This window comes from Rhinopithecus roxellana, chromosome 9 (assembly GCF_007565055.1).
Source record: "Rhinopithecus roxellana isolate Shanxi Qingling chromosome 9, ASM756505v1, whole genome shotgun sequence".
Lineage (NCBI taxonomy): Eukaryota > Metazoa > Chordata > Mammalia > Primates > Cercopithecidae > Rhinopithecus > Rhinopithecus roxellana.
Window position 1 is genome coordinate 61243257 of NC_044557.1, and position 16774 is coordinate 61260030.

The 16774-nt window shown below is 39.6% G+C and overlaps 1 long non-coding RNA gene and 1 other non-coding gene across 2 annotated transcripts in view; one reads left to right on the plus strand and one right to left on the minus strand.

The window, feature by feature from the left end:
• LOC115899642 overlaps positions 1-16774 on the minus strand; it is a 475756-nt gene that overhangs the window by 394208 nt on the left and 64774 nt on the right. The gene's annotated exons all lie outside the window — the stretch shown is intronic.
• On the plus strand, positions 3199-3410 carry LOC115899853. Its single transcript, XR_004059446.1, has one exon. It is a non-coding gene; the product is annotated as a small nucleolar RNA U3 (small nucleolar RNA).

Consider the following 16774-nt stretch of genomic DNA (forward strand, 5'->3'; position numbering starts at 1 on the left):
TTTATTCTCTCACTAGTTCTAATATTTATAATAGTCATAATTATGTAGCATTGACTCAGTACTTACTGTATGCTAGCCACCACATTAAATGTTTTCCATTTATTACCCAAAACAGCCTTAAAAAAAAAAAGTCAGTACTCCTGTTATCCCCATTTCATAGATAATCATGAGGATGCTGAGATTTGATAAGGTCGGGTAAGTCACCCAGGGTCACACAAGGATTAAGTGGTAGGACAGGAATTTGACCTCAGGCCAGCCTAACATGGGAATTCACATTTTTAACCATTGCACTCTTCTCAATTCCCTTAATTCCAGAAATATTTCAGGTGGCTTACAAAAACACATTCAGTAGTACACAAGAAGACAAATCAGTGAAGCAAACAGATAAAGAGGAAACTTCAGGTAGGAACAAATAAGGTGAAGTTAGACTTAATATACTACATATATACCCACAGAGTCCTGTGCACTTTGTAGAATAACACAGCAAATTTGATTCTATATTTCTCAAAGAGAGAAATGTATTCATTTACACGTTTTACCATGTTCATAAAATCGAAAACAAACTAGGTGCTCAGGGGAAAAAACTCTCTATCTTGATACTGAGACTTACAGAAAACTTCTCACTTGAGCCTCTTAAAAATGACTGTGTAACGTAAGAATACACTGTTGAACTTTACAGCATCCCTACAGCAAAGTCAGCAACCGTTCTGTGAGATTGTTTCACAGATCCATTTATAACACATCTCAGTGTAGTGAAACATCAAAGCCTAGGTTAAAAGGGCAAACCTCAGATTTTACAGCTTTCCGATGGCTTGGCTGAATCCCAAGAAGCAGAGCTCCAAAAACACATTTTCTTACACCAAGCCTGGAGATGTACTCCCTGACACCAGTCTGGGGTGCAGGAATTCCACAGCACCAGCCAGAGGCAGGCCTATGTCCTTCCATAAAGTATACAGGTATTGACACCTTCCAGTGAAGAGCAAGGAACTCATAGAGGATGAGCATCTGATGTCTGTGCCTCAGCCCCACCTTTGCAGAGCCAGACACTGGCAGGGCTCAGATCCCCTCAGAAGAGGATTCTGGCGGCACAGGGTAATGTGGGTGATGCATTTTCAAAACCTTACTCTATAGAGCATGGCTACAATCATTTCAACCTGGCAAAATGTTTAGTCAGCTGTTACTAAACTCTAGGCACAGTCATGTAAAAATCAATCAATCAATCAATACATGGATTAAAGTGTATTTTGAATATATAACACTAAGCAGTGTCACATCCCATGGAGGCCTCCAAGGTAAACCAGTAACAAAATACATGGACTTGTAGAGGGTTGTTAGGACAAGTTAGATGTTGGAAGACATTGTCGATATGGCCAATGGGACTCAGCCTCAGCATCTGGAACAATTGTTTCTTCGCACCTGCTTTAAAGGCAACCGCCAGAGTCCAGACATGGTATCCTAGAGCCATAGAACCAGTTGGTCCACCTAAACAGTGTATCATCATCCCTGGGCCCAACCAGGAGTCTGCCTACATGTATTAGTCCATTTTCACACTGCTGTAAAGATACTACATGAGACTGGGTAATTTGTAAACAAAGGAAAGAGGTTTAATTGACTCACAGTTCCACATGGCTGGGGAAGCCTCAGGAAACTTACAATCATGGCAGAAGGGGAAGCAGGCATGTCTTACATGGCGGCAGGAGAGAGGAGATATGAAGGAGGAACTGTCAAACACTTATAAAAACGTCAGATCTCATGAGAATTCCCTCACTATCACGAGAACAGCATGGGGGAAATGACCCTCAGGATTCAATCACCTCCCACCAGGTCCCTCCCTCAATGCATGGGGATTACGGGGGTTACAATTCAAAATGAGATTTGGGTGGGGACACAGAGCTGAACCATATGACTACACTCTTAGTGGGAGTGTGGGGCAGGCTGTGCTGCTGTGCCTTAAAGGACTGTGTGGTCTCTGAACTTTTGATCCTACACTCCATCAGTAACCATTTTACACATACATACATATAGTAGATTATAAGTATCAGTTACTGTACAGTATTTTATAAGCAATACAAAACATTCATTAAAATAAAGATTGGGGCCGCATGTGGTGGCTCAAGCCTGTAATCCCAGCACTTTGGGAGGCCGAGACGGGCGGATCACGAGGTCAGGAGATCGAGACCATCCTGGCTAACACGGTGAAACCCCGTCTCTACTAAAAAATACAAAACTACAAAAAAAAAAAAAACTAGCCAGGCGAGGTGGCGGGCGCCTGTAGTCCCAGCTACTCGTCAGGCTGAGGCAGGAGAATGGCGTAAATCCAGGAGGCGGAGCTTGCAGTGAGCTGAGATCCAGCCACTGCACTCCAGCCTGGGCGACAGAGCGAGACTCCGACAGAAAGAGGGAGGGAGGGAGGGAGGGACGGACGGACGGACGGAAGGGAGGGAGGGAGGGAGGGAGGGAAAAGAAAGAAAAAGAAAAGAAAGAAAAGAAAAGAAAGAAAGAAAAAGAAAGAGAGAGAGAGAGAGAGAGAGAGAGAGAGAGAGAGAGAGAGAGAGAAAGAAAGAAAGAAAGAAAGAAAGAAAGAAAGAAAGAAAGAAAGAAAGAAAGAAAGAAAGAAAGAAAGAAAGAAAGAAAGAAAGAAAGAAAGGGAAAGAAAGAAAGATTGGGAGGAATGAAATATAAAATGAATACAGAGAAAAGTTCTCTGGAAGTTCTACTATTTTCTTACCACAGTTCTTTGTATCATCCTGCACACTCCTCTTTGGAGAATGCTGTCTTAATTTAAGAAGCTGGGCCTCCTCTAAACCACCTCTTGCCACTTCCAGCAAGCTTTTCATCATCCAGCCCCAGCCCATCTCCCCAGCTGACCCTGCTGGTGCTCTCCACCCTTACTCCACTATCCACCATGACAGCATACACATCATTTCCTGCAAGCACAATGTACTCTGCATTTTTTTGCTCATGTCGTTCCTTCATACCAAATGCCTTTCCCTCTTTCTCCAGCTATCAAAATTTTCAACTTTCAAGACCCAGTTCAGATTGTATCTCTACCCTATAATTAACCTAGATCCCTTCTCAAATAGAACAAATCGCTTTCTGCCATAATATTAACCAAAATTATCCTTTCTAATCTTCCCAATATCCCTGCAAAGTATTATTAAGTATTTGCAGATCAGAAAAGGCTCTTTTCTAGTCAGAAAGACTATACTCTCAGGAATCATTTCTATAGTTTTTACTAGAGAAATTTCTCTGAATGTGTAGAGCACTGGGAACTAAGAGGAGGAGCTGCGTTCTCCTCTGAGCATGAAGGGAGCCCTTGGTGTTACTTCTCTGCAACTGCCATTTGCCATTGATGATCGTTCTTCTCTTCCTCTGCAGAGTAAGAGGGTACAGGATGCAGTCTGAGTGATTCCTGTTTTAAAAAAGAAAAAGTCTCTTGGATATTGTATAATTAACCCATACCTCTAGTGACTGATAGGAGCAGAATTTGAACTCATAACATCCCAGTGGCCATGTTCTTTCCAGCGCACTAAGTTTTCCTTCACGCCTTGGCTTCCCATGACAGAAACTGCACTTTGTATATATTCTCTTAGGACATCTTCAACTAGCCCTGTGAATATATGTTATCATCTCTAGATTGGAACTAAGAAAACAAAGCCTTGGAAAGGTAAAGTAGTTTGCCTAATGTCACTTAGTTAGCAAACAGTAGGGATGGTTTCAACTCATGTTTATCTGACTGTAGATCCCATATTCTTTGTTTTGCCATGCAAGTGGATCTATTCTTCTCTTTACTTGTTACTTTCACTTCACTTTAGCTTTTAGTCATTTTGCCTTGGCTTAAATAGCAACTTCAATACCTCTTTCCTTCAATGCTCTGTGAGGTAACTGAAGACAAGAAAATATGTTTCACTCAATTCTCTGGTAGCCAGTACCTACATATCAAAAGTATGTTTATAAATGTGAAATTGAACCCTATAGGAAGAATGATTGCAAAGAAATATCAATTCACTGTGCTGTCTCCATCTCTAGAGCTTTTGTACCTATTGGCTTGCCAACACTACATTCAAAAAATATGGAAAGGAAACTGAGAAAGGTGGAAGAGACCACCACCTCTTGCCATCTCCTAAAAGATAATTTTTAATAAGCTGCAGGCTACCCTTGAAAACTGTCTATCATGAGCAAGAGTGCTGGCAACATCTCCTGAAAGATGACAGAGGTCCAGGTGGCCATCCAGATGTTGGAACATGCCTGAGGACGTGGGGGGATGTTTAAAATTATTGATAATTTTGAAAATAGAAAACAGTTTATTATATAAGGATATAAAGAATAAAATATTTTGTATAACTATACAGTGTGTTTGTATTTTGAGCTAAGTATTATTACAAAAGGGTCAAAAAGTTAAGAAAATTTAGAAGTTCATAAAGTTAAAAAGTTACAATAATCTAAGGTTAATTTATTATTGAAGAAAGAAAAATATTTTTATAAAGTTAGTGTAGCTCAAGGCACAGTGTTTATAAAGTATACAGTAATGTACAGTAATGTCTTGGGCCTTCTGAGAATGTATCCCATCACTAAGTGACATGATTGTAGTAAATTCCTTGCAGATGTTGACTAAGTCAAAGATCTTGAGATGAGAAAATTCTCCTGGGTTATCTGGATGGGGCCTAAATGCCATCATCTGTATCCTGATAAGGGAGAGGCAGAGGGATATTTGACACAGAAGAGGAAGCAATGTAACCACAGGGCCCGAGACTGGAGGAATGTGGCCACAAGCCAAGGAATGCCGGGAGCCACCAGGAGCTGGAAGAGGCAAGGAACCTATGCTCCTCTAGGGCCTTTGGAGGGAGTGTGGCCCTGCTGACTCTGGTTTCAGCCCAGTGATACTGATTTCAGACTTCCCATTTGTGGTAATTTGTTAGAGCAGCTATCAAGAATTAATACACTAGTAAGAACTTTAGTGCAAGGAGATAGAAGTGAATGACACAAATGACAAGTAATAATTTAGGCACAGTACTCAGCACCTCTCCAGTCCTAAACACGCTCAAAACCTTGGCTACCACATTCCAGGGAAACCAGGCTATCCCCCACCACCAAGAACCCATGCTTCTTTGGACATTCTATCAGTTCAGATGGAGGATGATTATTTCTAAAATGACCACTCCACTATCCACCAAAGTCCTGCAAAAAATAACTCTGTGTGGCTTTCCAGCCAGTTAAACCCACCACAATCACGGGCTTCTCTTTATTATTAAATATAAGTTCTAATGGATGCTATCCTCACCTTCATTCTCATCCCTGTACCTCCTTGGATTTTATCTCCTCAGGCCTGAACTCCCACTGGTCCCAAACCTTCCACCAGGCCATTCAGGAATGCTACCCAATTTAAAGCACCTTGCTATATCTTCAGTCTTTTCCCCAAGCCTTTACTGCTCTCAGTCCATCTGGGTTTTGCCTATCACATTGAGAACCCCAAGCCATCCATTCCTTCTATTGATCAGTCCCTCCTCTCTTCACTTCCTTGCCCACACGGTCCAGATCCCACAGCTCATTACTTCAGCCGCTCCTTTGCCAATATCTTCAACTCCCTTACTCCATCTGTGCTCCTGTAGCAACTGCCTGGCAAAATCCCACACCCAAGCCAATGTAAACATCTGGCCTTCCTCATCTCTCCCTAGGCTTCTGGCATCCCTCGTCTCTACCTAAGCTTCTGAGCAGTGGTGAAGAAAATCAAAATATCCATCAAAACTCTAGCTAATCATAGTCTCTGGCCTTACCTGGATCCTTAAGACAGTCTTCACATTTTTCTAGTTAGCTTTCTCGACAGTGGCTATATCAAACCTTCTCCACTCTTACCAAAGCCCCTATGACCTCTTTACCCTCTCAGCCTTGTGCATTTATTTATTCATTCATTGTTTCTTTCAACAAATATTGGTTGGGTGTCAACCATGTGTCAGACACTGAACTAAGCATAAGGAAAACACAGTGAAAAGACAGACATTGCCACTGCTCTAACAGGACTTAACAAGCTACCGGAAAATACTCTCTCAGCAGACCACCTTTCTGTGAGAGGGGACACAGAAGCTATCTGAGGATTATTTCCACCTTCCTGTCCCCAGACTCATGTCATTGCACCTTCCTTCTATCCTCCTTTTTTGTACAAAGAGAATCATGTTTCTCTTGTCAACAACCAGTCCCTTGGCCAATGCTCCAAGGTCCCTCGCATCCCCACTCCTTGAACTCCTTGTTCTCTAAGTTATCCCTCTATCTTGAATTGCTGCCCTTTCTTTCTCTTTCCAATGTCTTTTCACCACCAGTGTTTAAAAGGTCTTAGGTCTTTTCCATCTAAAAATATATATATAATTACTCTCCCAAGCTGCTGTCTTATTTTTCTCCTATTTACAGGTGAACTCCTTTAAAGAGTTGTCTGCATCCCTATTCTCTGCTTCTTGCTTCCCAGTCCCCCAAACACCCACTATAATTTGGCACATGCTCCACTCCCAGGCCCCATCTTTCTTGACATCTGTATAGGATTTGACACTGTTGATTACTCCCCACTTTTTGAAACACTACTCCTTTAGTTTCCATAACACTACACTCTTGGTTTGTCTTCTGTCTCTCTGTGATAAGCAGAATTCTAAATATGTCCTCTCAAAATTCCCATCGTCCAATTATTCAATTAAACACTAATCTAGTTTTTGCTGTGAGGAGACTTTACAGATGGAGCTCTGGTTACTAATCAGCTGACCTTTCAATAGGGAGAGTGACCTGGATTATTCAAGTGGGACCAATGTAACCACATCTGCCTGAAAAGCAGAAGAGGAAGGCAGAAGAGTCGGTCAGAGAGATGTGGCAATAGAGAGTCAAAATGTGAAAAGGACTGTGTGCCATTGCCAGCTTTGAAGGGAGTCATGAGCCAGGGAATGTGAGTAGCCTCTAGAAGCTAAGGACATCTTCCATTCAGCAAGGAATTTTGCCAATAACCTGAGAGCACCTGGAAATGGCGCTCCCTGCTGGGACTTCCAGCAAGGACTGCAGCTCTGCTAACTCTTTGATTTCAGCCTGGTGAAACTCTAAGCTAAGAACAAACTAAAAACCAGCTCAGTCATGCTGTGCCCAGACTCCTGACCTACAGAACTGAGATAACAAATGGATATTATTTTAAAATGATGAATTTGTGTTCATTTGTTATGGCCACTTTCAAAAACTAATACATTCTCTATCTGCTCCCTCTCTGCCTCTTTGTAGACCTCTCTTCCTCTATCTGTCCCTTAAACATCATTTTCCATTCTACTAATTCTCACTGAGTAATATTATTAGCTCTATGCTTCCATTTCTATCTATATGCTACTAAATCCATAAGCCATAACTCTTTGTCAGATATCTTTGCTGAGTTCCAAACCAATAAATCCAGCTGTCCAATAGATGTCTCCATCCATATGACTCAGAGGCACCTAAAACTCAACATATCTAAACTTGAACTCATTATCTACCCCTATAGCTGCTCTTACTCCTGAGACCTCTATGGTGTAATAGTTATCCAGCTGCCAAAGTCTAAACCAGAGCCTCATCCTAGCTTCTTCCTCTTCTTCGATGCTAAATCAAATCCCCACATGCTATCCATTCCAACTCCTAATTTCCTCTAATCCTTCTACTTCCCTCAATTTTTGCAGCACAAGTCACCATCATCTCTCATCCATGCTACTGCAAAAGCTCCGTACTGGTCTCCTTCTCTCCAGTGGTATATCCTCCAGTTCATTCTCCCAGCTGCAGTCAAAATATCACTCCTGAGATAAAAAATCATTCTCCTTGAGAGGAATAGAATAGAGTAATATGACTAGAGACCACATTACCTTTCTGAAGAGTGAAGCCAAGAAAATCACCCATAACTAGGGCAAAAGATAAAAAAAAAAAAAAAAAAGATGAAGGAAAAAGTAAGAGACGTGGAGGAGTACTTCATGAGGCCCAGTATCACCTATGATTTTTTAAATGTGGGACTGGGAAGTAATTTTTAACATAAGAAAATATTCCAAAGTTCTAGAAAGGAATTTCCAAGTCCCCGAGACTATTAACAAAAAAAGACCCATGCTCAGGCATATCCTAATAAAATTTCTCATCAGATGCCTAAACACCAGGGAGAAATATATTGAATCTACTAATAGAAAACAATTTTAAATCTAGAACCCCATTTTCATCCAAACTGACTAATAGAAGGCAAAAAGAAAATATTTTCAAATATACATAAAAACCACCTCTCTAAACAAATTGTCTGTGATGTAAACTATGCCAGTATTTTAATTAGCCTCATACAATTCTAGAAAGTCAAGTCACCTCTGACAGATATGATTAGAGCAAAATTAAAAATGTTATTTTACCATGACTTGTAAGCAAAGAAACCAGGATCACTTATAGTTAAATCGAAATAAGTTGGTGCATGTTTTGCAGCTGACTAGATTTTAGAATTTTGCTATCTCTGGGATAGATTATACTTTGATTCTTTGAATGACAATGGGATGAATTTCAGAACACCAAAAGACAGGCTGATCAAAGGGTTTCACCACCGTTTATTCACTATCATATGCAATGCTTAAATAATATTTAGATATTGCCCGTATTGATTTCAGCCCTCTGCCCAAACATTGGAAACACCAATTATGTAAACAGTCCCAGGATCCAGGCTGGGGTTGCTTGCATAGTGCTTAAGGGTAGAGTATACAAAGAATGCCAGGAGTCTGATGCCAAGCCCTGCAGGGAACTTTCAGGTTATAATTCCAGCAAGCCGATTATAGACCTGTGGTTAAATTTACTTAAAACCACCACCCAGGGCGAAATCCACTGTGAACTCCAGCCATGGCAAAATTCCGTTACAACTTACTTCTGATACAAAGGCATACAATGAAAGAGCGAGCAATCAAGAGTCCCAACCAAAAGACTTCAAGTGGGGCCTCACAAATAGTTTTTCTCCATTTCCCAGATCTTGCAAGATAGGGTTGTAGAGCCCTTGGACGCACTGCTGAAAAACAATGGTCACCATTAGCATCCACTGTTTATTCCAGGATTTTGTTTTGTTACTGGCTATAAGAATAGTTACACCAAAGCCTTTCTATGCTACATTAGTGACACAGTGGAAGCTATGTTAATATTATAAACTCATATGATATTTCAATTTAACTCTAATTTTATCTTTTCTTGTCTGATTTTATGTAATCATTTACTGATTCATTTTTTTCCAAGAGACCCACCTTTTCTCCTGTTTTCTGTATAATTGTTCTTAGCAATTTTAATACACTCTTACTATATGTTGTCACCAGGTGTTTAAATTATAATATTCCTCAAAACTTTAAAAATCTTAATTTTTCCACAAAAAAAAAATCAACAAATTCACTAAGGCAGAAATAAAACACATTAAACACTCACAACTAGAGAAGTGTACCTCTGAGGTAGGCTGAATAATGGCCCCATAAATTGTCCACATCCTAGTTACCACAACCTGTGAATATGTTACTCTATAGGGATAGAAGAACATTGCAGATGTAATTAAGTTAATGATCTTGAGATGGGGAGAGTACGCTGGATTATCTAAGCAGGATGAATGATGAAATCACAAGTGTTCTTATAAGAGGAAAGCAGAAGAAAATACTACTATGGAAGAAAGGGCAACGTGGTGACAAAAGCAGAGATTGGAATGGCGTGCTTTGAAGGTGAAAAAAGGGTCCACAAGCCAAGGAGACAGGCAGCCACTAGAAGGGGAAAAAGGCAAAGAAACAGATTCTCTCCCCTCAGAGCCTTCAAAATAAACTAGACTTGCCAATACCTTGACTTTAGCCCAGTGAGAACTGATTCCACACTTACGACCTTTGGAACTATAGGAGAAAAAAAATGTGTTGTTTTACATCACTGAATTTGTGGTAGTTTACTATAGCTTCAGTAGGAAACTAATATAACCACCCACACACACACAAAAAAAAAACTACCTAATTTATTTGGAAATTCAAAAACGCTTTTCAAAAAAACTAGTTAATTAAAGAGTAATTACAAACTATTTTGAACGGAAAGGGTGTACTACATATTGGAGGTTAAGGAATTTGGCCACTGTAGTAAGAAAAAAAAAATGTAGAGAGAGGATTCTGAGAAGACAGCAGAGTAGGAAACACCAGTAATATGTCCCGCTATCTAGATAAAAATTGCACTGGCAGGATCTGTCTGATTTAACTATTTTCAAACACGGGAGTCAATTAAGGTTTGCAACTTCCAGGGGAAGGCTTGAATGGTAAATTGCATTAATTTTGATCAATTTCAGCTCTTAGCCCAGTAGCAGCTACCCATCCCCCACCCCTCAGTCCCATGGCAGGTGGTTGCGCATGGGTTCCTAGAGCAATCTGCACACAACTTGCAGGAACCAAAGTGAGCAAAAAACATTCTGTCCTCCAGATATCAGAGATCTGTGCTCTGTGCTTTGATTGCTAATTTCTGCTTCTGACCAAAGAGGTGCAAAAAAGTGTTGGCAAGCTCTTCCTTCTCTGCCTGAAATGATGTCCAAGTGATTTATTTATTGATTTATTGATTTATTTATTTGGAGATGGAGTCTCACTCTGTCACCCAGGCTGGAGTGCAGTGGCATGACCTCGGCTCACTGCAACCTCCGCCTCCTGAATTCAAGCAATTCTCCCGCCTCAGCCTCCCAAATAACTGGGATTACGGGAGCAACAGGTGCCACCACGCCCAACTAATTTTTTTTTTTTTTTTTTTTGTACTTTTAGTAGAGAGAGGGTTTCACTAATGTTGGCCAGGCTGGTCTCAAACTCCTGACCTCGTGATCACCCTGCCTTGGCCTCCCAAAGTGCTACAATTACAGGCATGAGCCACTGCGCTTGACTCCAAGGGATTTAAAGTGCCCTTTCCATCTTCTTTTTTCTATTTTTTCCCTTTTTGGAGCCAGATATTAGACACCGGAATATTTAAAAATAACTGCATATGCAGGGAGAATTAGAAAGTGACCAAACATGCCCAGGGAAAGGCACAGGCTCAGAAAAGACTTGAGAAGATGCTGAGTTTACACTTCAGGCTGATCCTTGGCACAGAGACAACCCACAACAATCAAATCCAAAACAATTAAAAATAACAAAAACCAGCAAACCCTGGGAGAAGGGGAGAATTTGATTTCCAAAGTTACCACATTATTAGATTTAAATGTCTAATTTTTAACAAAAATTCACAAAACTCAAATGAACAGCAAAGAAAGGCCCATTCAAAGGAATAAAAAAAAAAAAAAAAAAAAAAAACCAGAACTGCCCCTCAACAAGATCTGATGGCAGATCTTCTCATCAAAGACTTTAAAACCACTCTTTTAAAGATGCCCAAAGAACTAAAGGAAGATGTGAAGAAAGTCAAGAAAATGATGTATGAACAAAATGGAAATATCAATAAAGAGAAAAACCTAAAGTGAAACCAAAAGGAAATGCTGGTGCTGAAAAATACAATAACTGAAATGAAGAATTTACTAGAGGGATTTCAAGTCAGATTTGAATAGGCAGAATAAAGAATCTGCAAAAACTTGAAGATAGGACAATGGACATTATTGAGTCTGAGGAGCTGAAAGAAAAAGATTACAAGAAAGTGAACAGAATATAAGAGACCTCTGGGATACCATCAAGTGGACCAACATATGCATTGTGGGGATCTCAGTAGAAGAGAAAACATAAGGACACAGAGAATGTTTGAATAGATAATGGTTGAAAACTTTGAAATTTTGATGAGAGACATGAACATAAATATCCCAGAAGCTCAATAAACTCCAAGTAAAATGAACTCAGAGACCAACACCAAGGTATGATCAAACTTTGAAAAGACAAAAAGAGAGCAGCAGGAGAGCTCCTGAGAGCAGCAAGAGAGAAGCACCTAGTCACATACAAGAAATCCTCAGTAAGATTATCAGCCAATGTCTCATTAGAAATTTTGAAGGATGAAAAGTAATGGGCTAGTATATTCAAAGTACTAAAATTTAAAAAAAAAAAAAAAAAGCCAACCAAGAATTCTATATCAGGCACAACTGTTCTTCAAAAACAAGGTAGAAATTAAGACATTCCCAGATAAACAGAAGTTATGGGAGTTTATTACCACTACGACTTCCCTAAAAGAAAATCATGAGGGAGTCCTGCAAGGTGAAACAAAAGGACACTAGACAGTAACTTGAAGCCATATGAAGAAATAAAGATCTTAATAAAGGTAAAAAATAGTTGGACAATTATAAAAGCTAGTATTTTATAATAACAGTTTTTATTTTCTACAAAAGTGTAACTATACCTTTTGTTTTCTACCTGATTTGTGACTAATACATTTTCTAAAAGATTAGTCTTAAAGCCAGTATAATAATAACTTTGATTTGTAACTTCACATTTTGCTGTCTCCATGATTTAAGAGACTAATAGTTTATTTCTTGGGGCACACAATGTATAAAGATATAATTTTGTGACATCAACAAATGAAAGGACTGTAAAGCAATGGAGCAAAGTCTTTGTATGTTATTGAAGTTAAGCTGATATAAGTTCAAATTAGAGTGTTACGACTTTTTTTTTTTTCTTTGAGATAGAGTCTCACTCTGTTACCCAGGCTGGAGTGCGATGACACAATCTCAGCTCACTACAGCCTACACCTCCCAGTTCAAACAATTCTTGTGCCTTAGCCTCCCAAGTAGCTGGGACCGCCAGCGTGTGCCACTGCACCTGGATAATTTTTGTATTTTTAGTAGAGATGGGGTTTTGCCATGTTGGCAAGGTTGGTCTCAAACTCCTGGTCTCAAGTGATCTGCCTGTGTTGCCCTCCCAAAGTGCTGGGACTACAGACCCAGCCAAGAGTGTTATAACTTTATAATGTTAAATGTAATACCCATGTTAACCACAAAATAGTTACAGAATATACACAAAAAGAAACAAGAGAAAAATTTAAATATTTTAACTACAAAAAACTGACAAAACACAAAAGACAATAAGGAAGAATATAAGGTATTAAAAAGCTATTAAGACATATAGAAAACAAATAGTAAAATGACAAAGATGTCTCCTTATCAATAATTACTTTAAATGTAAGTGGGACCGAGTGCGTTACTTCACACCTATAATCCTAGTATTTTGGGAGGCCAAGGTGGGCAGATCACTTGAGGTCAAGGGTTCAATACCAGCCTGGCCAATGTGGTGAAACCTCATCTCTACTAAAAATACAAAAAAAATAGCCAGGAGTAGTGCTGCATGCCTATAATCCCAGCTACTTGGGAGGCTGAGGCAGGGGAATTGCTTGAACCCAGGAGGCAGAGGTTTCGGTGAGCCGAGATTGTGCCACTGCCCTCCTGCCTGGGTGACAGAATGAGTGAGACTCCATTTCAAAAAAAAAAAAAAAAAAGTGAATTGATTACATATTCCAATCAAAGGACAGAGATTGCAGATTAGATTAAACCATATGACCCAGCTATATGCCATCTACGAAAGACTCACATTAAATCTAAAGACACAGATTGAAAGTAAAAGGATGGAAAAAGATAATCAATGCACATAGTAACCAAAAGAGATCATGGGTGGCTATACTAATATCAGGCATAACAGATTTTTTTTTATTTTATTTTGTTTTTATTATTATTATACTTTAAGTTCTAGGGTACATGTGCATAACGTGCAGGTTTGTTACATATGTATACTAGTGCCATGTTGGTGTGCTGCACCCATCAACTCGTCGGCACCCATCAACTCGTCATTTACATCAGGTATAACTCCCAATGCAATCCCTCTCCCCTCCCCACTCCGCATGATAGGCCCCGGTGTGTGATGTTCTCCTTCCTGAGTCGAAGTGATCTCATTGTTCAGTTCCCACCTATGAGTGAGAACATGCAGTGTTTGGTTTTCTGTTCTTGTGATAGTTTGCTGAGAATGATGGTTTCCAGCTGCATCCATGTCCCTACAAAGGACACAAACTCATCCTTTTTTATGGCTGCATAGTATTCCATGGTGTATATGTGCCACATTTTCTTAATCCAGTCTGTCACTGATGGATATTTGGGTTGATTCCAAGTCTTTGCTATTGTGAATAGTGCCGCAATAAACATACGTGTGCATGTGTCTTTATAGCAGCATGATTTATAATCCTTTGGGTATATACCCAGTAATGGGATGGCTGGGTCATATGGTACTTCTAGTTCTAGATCCTTGAGGAATTGCCATACTGTTTTCCATAATGGTTGACCTAGTTTACAACCCCACCAACAGTGTAAAAGTGTCCCTATTTCTCCACATCCTCTCCAGCACCTGTTGTTTCCTGACTTTTTAATGATTACCATTCTAACTGGTGTGAGATGGTATCTCATTGTGGTTTTGATTTGCATTTCTCTGATGGCCAGTGATGATGAGCATTTTTTCATGTGTCTGTTGGCTGTATGAATGTCTTCTTTTGAGAAATGTCTGTTCATATCCTTTGCCCACTTTTTGATGGGGTTGTTTGTTTTTTTCTTGTAAATTTGTTTGAGTTCTTTGTAGGTTCTGGATATTAGCCCTTTGTCAGATGAGTAGATTGCAAAAATTTTCTCCCACTCTGTAGGTTGCCTGTTCACTCTGATGGTAGTTTCTTTTGCTGTGCAGAAGCTCTTTAGTTTAATTAGATCCCATTTGTCAATTTTGGCTTTTGTTGCTGTTGTTTTTGGTGTTTTAGACATGAAGTCCTTGTCCATGCCTATGTCCTGAATAGTATTCCCTAGGTTTTCTTCTAGGGTTTTTATGGTATTAGGTCTAACATTTAAGTCTCTAATCCATCTTGAATTAATTTTCGTATAAGGAGTAAGGAAAGGATCCAGTTTCAGCTTTCTACTTATGGCTAGCCAATTTTCCCAGCACCATTTATTAAACAGGGAATCCTTTCCCCATTTCTTGTTTTTCTCAGGTTTGTCAAAGATCAGATGGCTGTAGATGTGTGGTATTATTTCTGAGGACTCTGTTCTATTCCATTGGTCTATATCTCTGTTTTGGTACCAGTACCATGCTGTTTTGGTTACTGTAGTCTTGTAGTATAGTTTGAAGTCAGGATGCATAACAGATTTTAAGTCAAAAAAGTTTATAAGAGATAAAGAAAAACATTATATATTAACTAAAGAATATATTATATATAATAATTATAAACAATAATATCTAATAATTATAAACATTTACACATATAATGACACACCATCAAAATACACAAAGCAAAAACTAATGGAAATTAAGGGAGAAATCAACAGTTGTTTAAAAATAGTTGAAACCTCAATTATCCCCTCTCAATGGATAGAATAACCAGACAGAAGATTAGTAAGTAAATAGAGGACTTACACAACACAGTAAACCAACTACATCTAACAAGCATGTACAGAACATTTTACCCAAGAACAACAGGACAATAGGATATACATTCTCCTCAAGTGCATACAGGACTTTTTAAGGATAAACTATACGTTAGGCCACAGATTAAATCTCAATAAATTTTAAAAGGTAGACATCATACGAAGTTTATTTTTTTACCACAATGGATGGAGTTAGAAATCAATAACAAGTAAAACTGGAAAATTTGCAAAAATTGTGCAAATTAAACAACACACTCTTTTTTTTTTTTTTTTTTTTTTTTTTTTTTTTTTTTTTTTTTTTTAGAGACGGAGTCTTGCTCTGTCACCCTGGCTGGAGTGCAGTGGCCAGATCTCAGCTCAATGCAAGCTCCGCCTCCTGGGTTCACGCCATTCTCCTGCCTCAGCCTCCCGAGTAGCTGGGACTACAGGCGCCCGCCACCTCGCCCGGCTAGTTTTTTGTATTTTTTAGTAGAGACGGGGTTTCACCATGTTAGCCAGGATGGTCTTGATCTCCTGACCTTGTGATCCGCCCGTCTCGGCCTCCCAAAGTGCTGGGATTACAGGCTTGAGCCACCGCGCCCGGCCAACAACACACTCTTAAACAACTAATGAATCAAAGAAGAAGTCATGTAGGAAATTAGAAAATATTCAGAGATGAAAGAAAACAAAAAAACAAACAAACAGAAAAAAAAAAAACCACGCCAAAATTTATAGGATATGGGGAAAGCAAGCTGTGCTCAGGGAAAACTCTAACAAATCAGCAAGAAAAACAAACAAACAATCCCATTAAAAAGTCGGCTAAGCCCAGGGCCAGCCACATCATCATGGTAATTGTGGCCTTACCCCATCCATGTCATCCATGTCACATCAGGATGTGCAGTCTTCCTTGTCCTCTGCTAGTGGAGTTTGCCTGGGAAAACCTCCACCGAATACTGAAATTGTTGCATGCCTGTGGATTCCTTACAACAAATGGGGAACATAGTGTTTCCCACCTCTTGCGGGTAGAAAGAAACTGCGGTCTGCTTTGAGGAGGCAAGAAGGCAAAGCCAGGGCAGAGCCTTGCTGTGGGAAGTATTCAGTTAAAAAGCAGGTTTAGACACCTAGGAGGGCTGAGGGAGAAGATTTGACCAGCACTATCTTTGCTTCAATTTTTAGGATGTCTGAACTTTCTGCTTTCATGTTTTCAACCATCTTTTTTTTTTAATGGCACAAGCTACATCTTGCTTTTAAAAGAAGCAGCCTCAAGCTAAACTTCTTAAACTCTGATGCCCTGGGGATGAGAACAACAAGTTTGGATCCTGTGCCATGTAATTTGATGTTTCATTCTGCTGCCTCCATCACAGAACAGAATTGCTTTCCAGAAAGGCAGTTAACTGGAAACAACAGAGGCTCCCAGCAGTGGGAGGGCTGCTCAACAATGCTTCC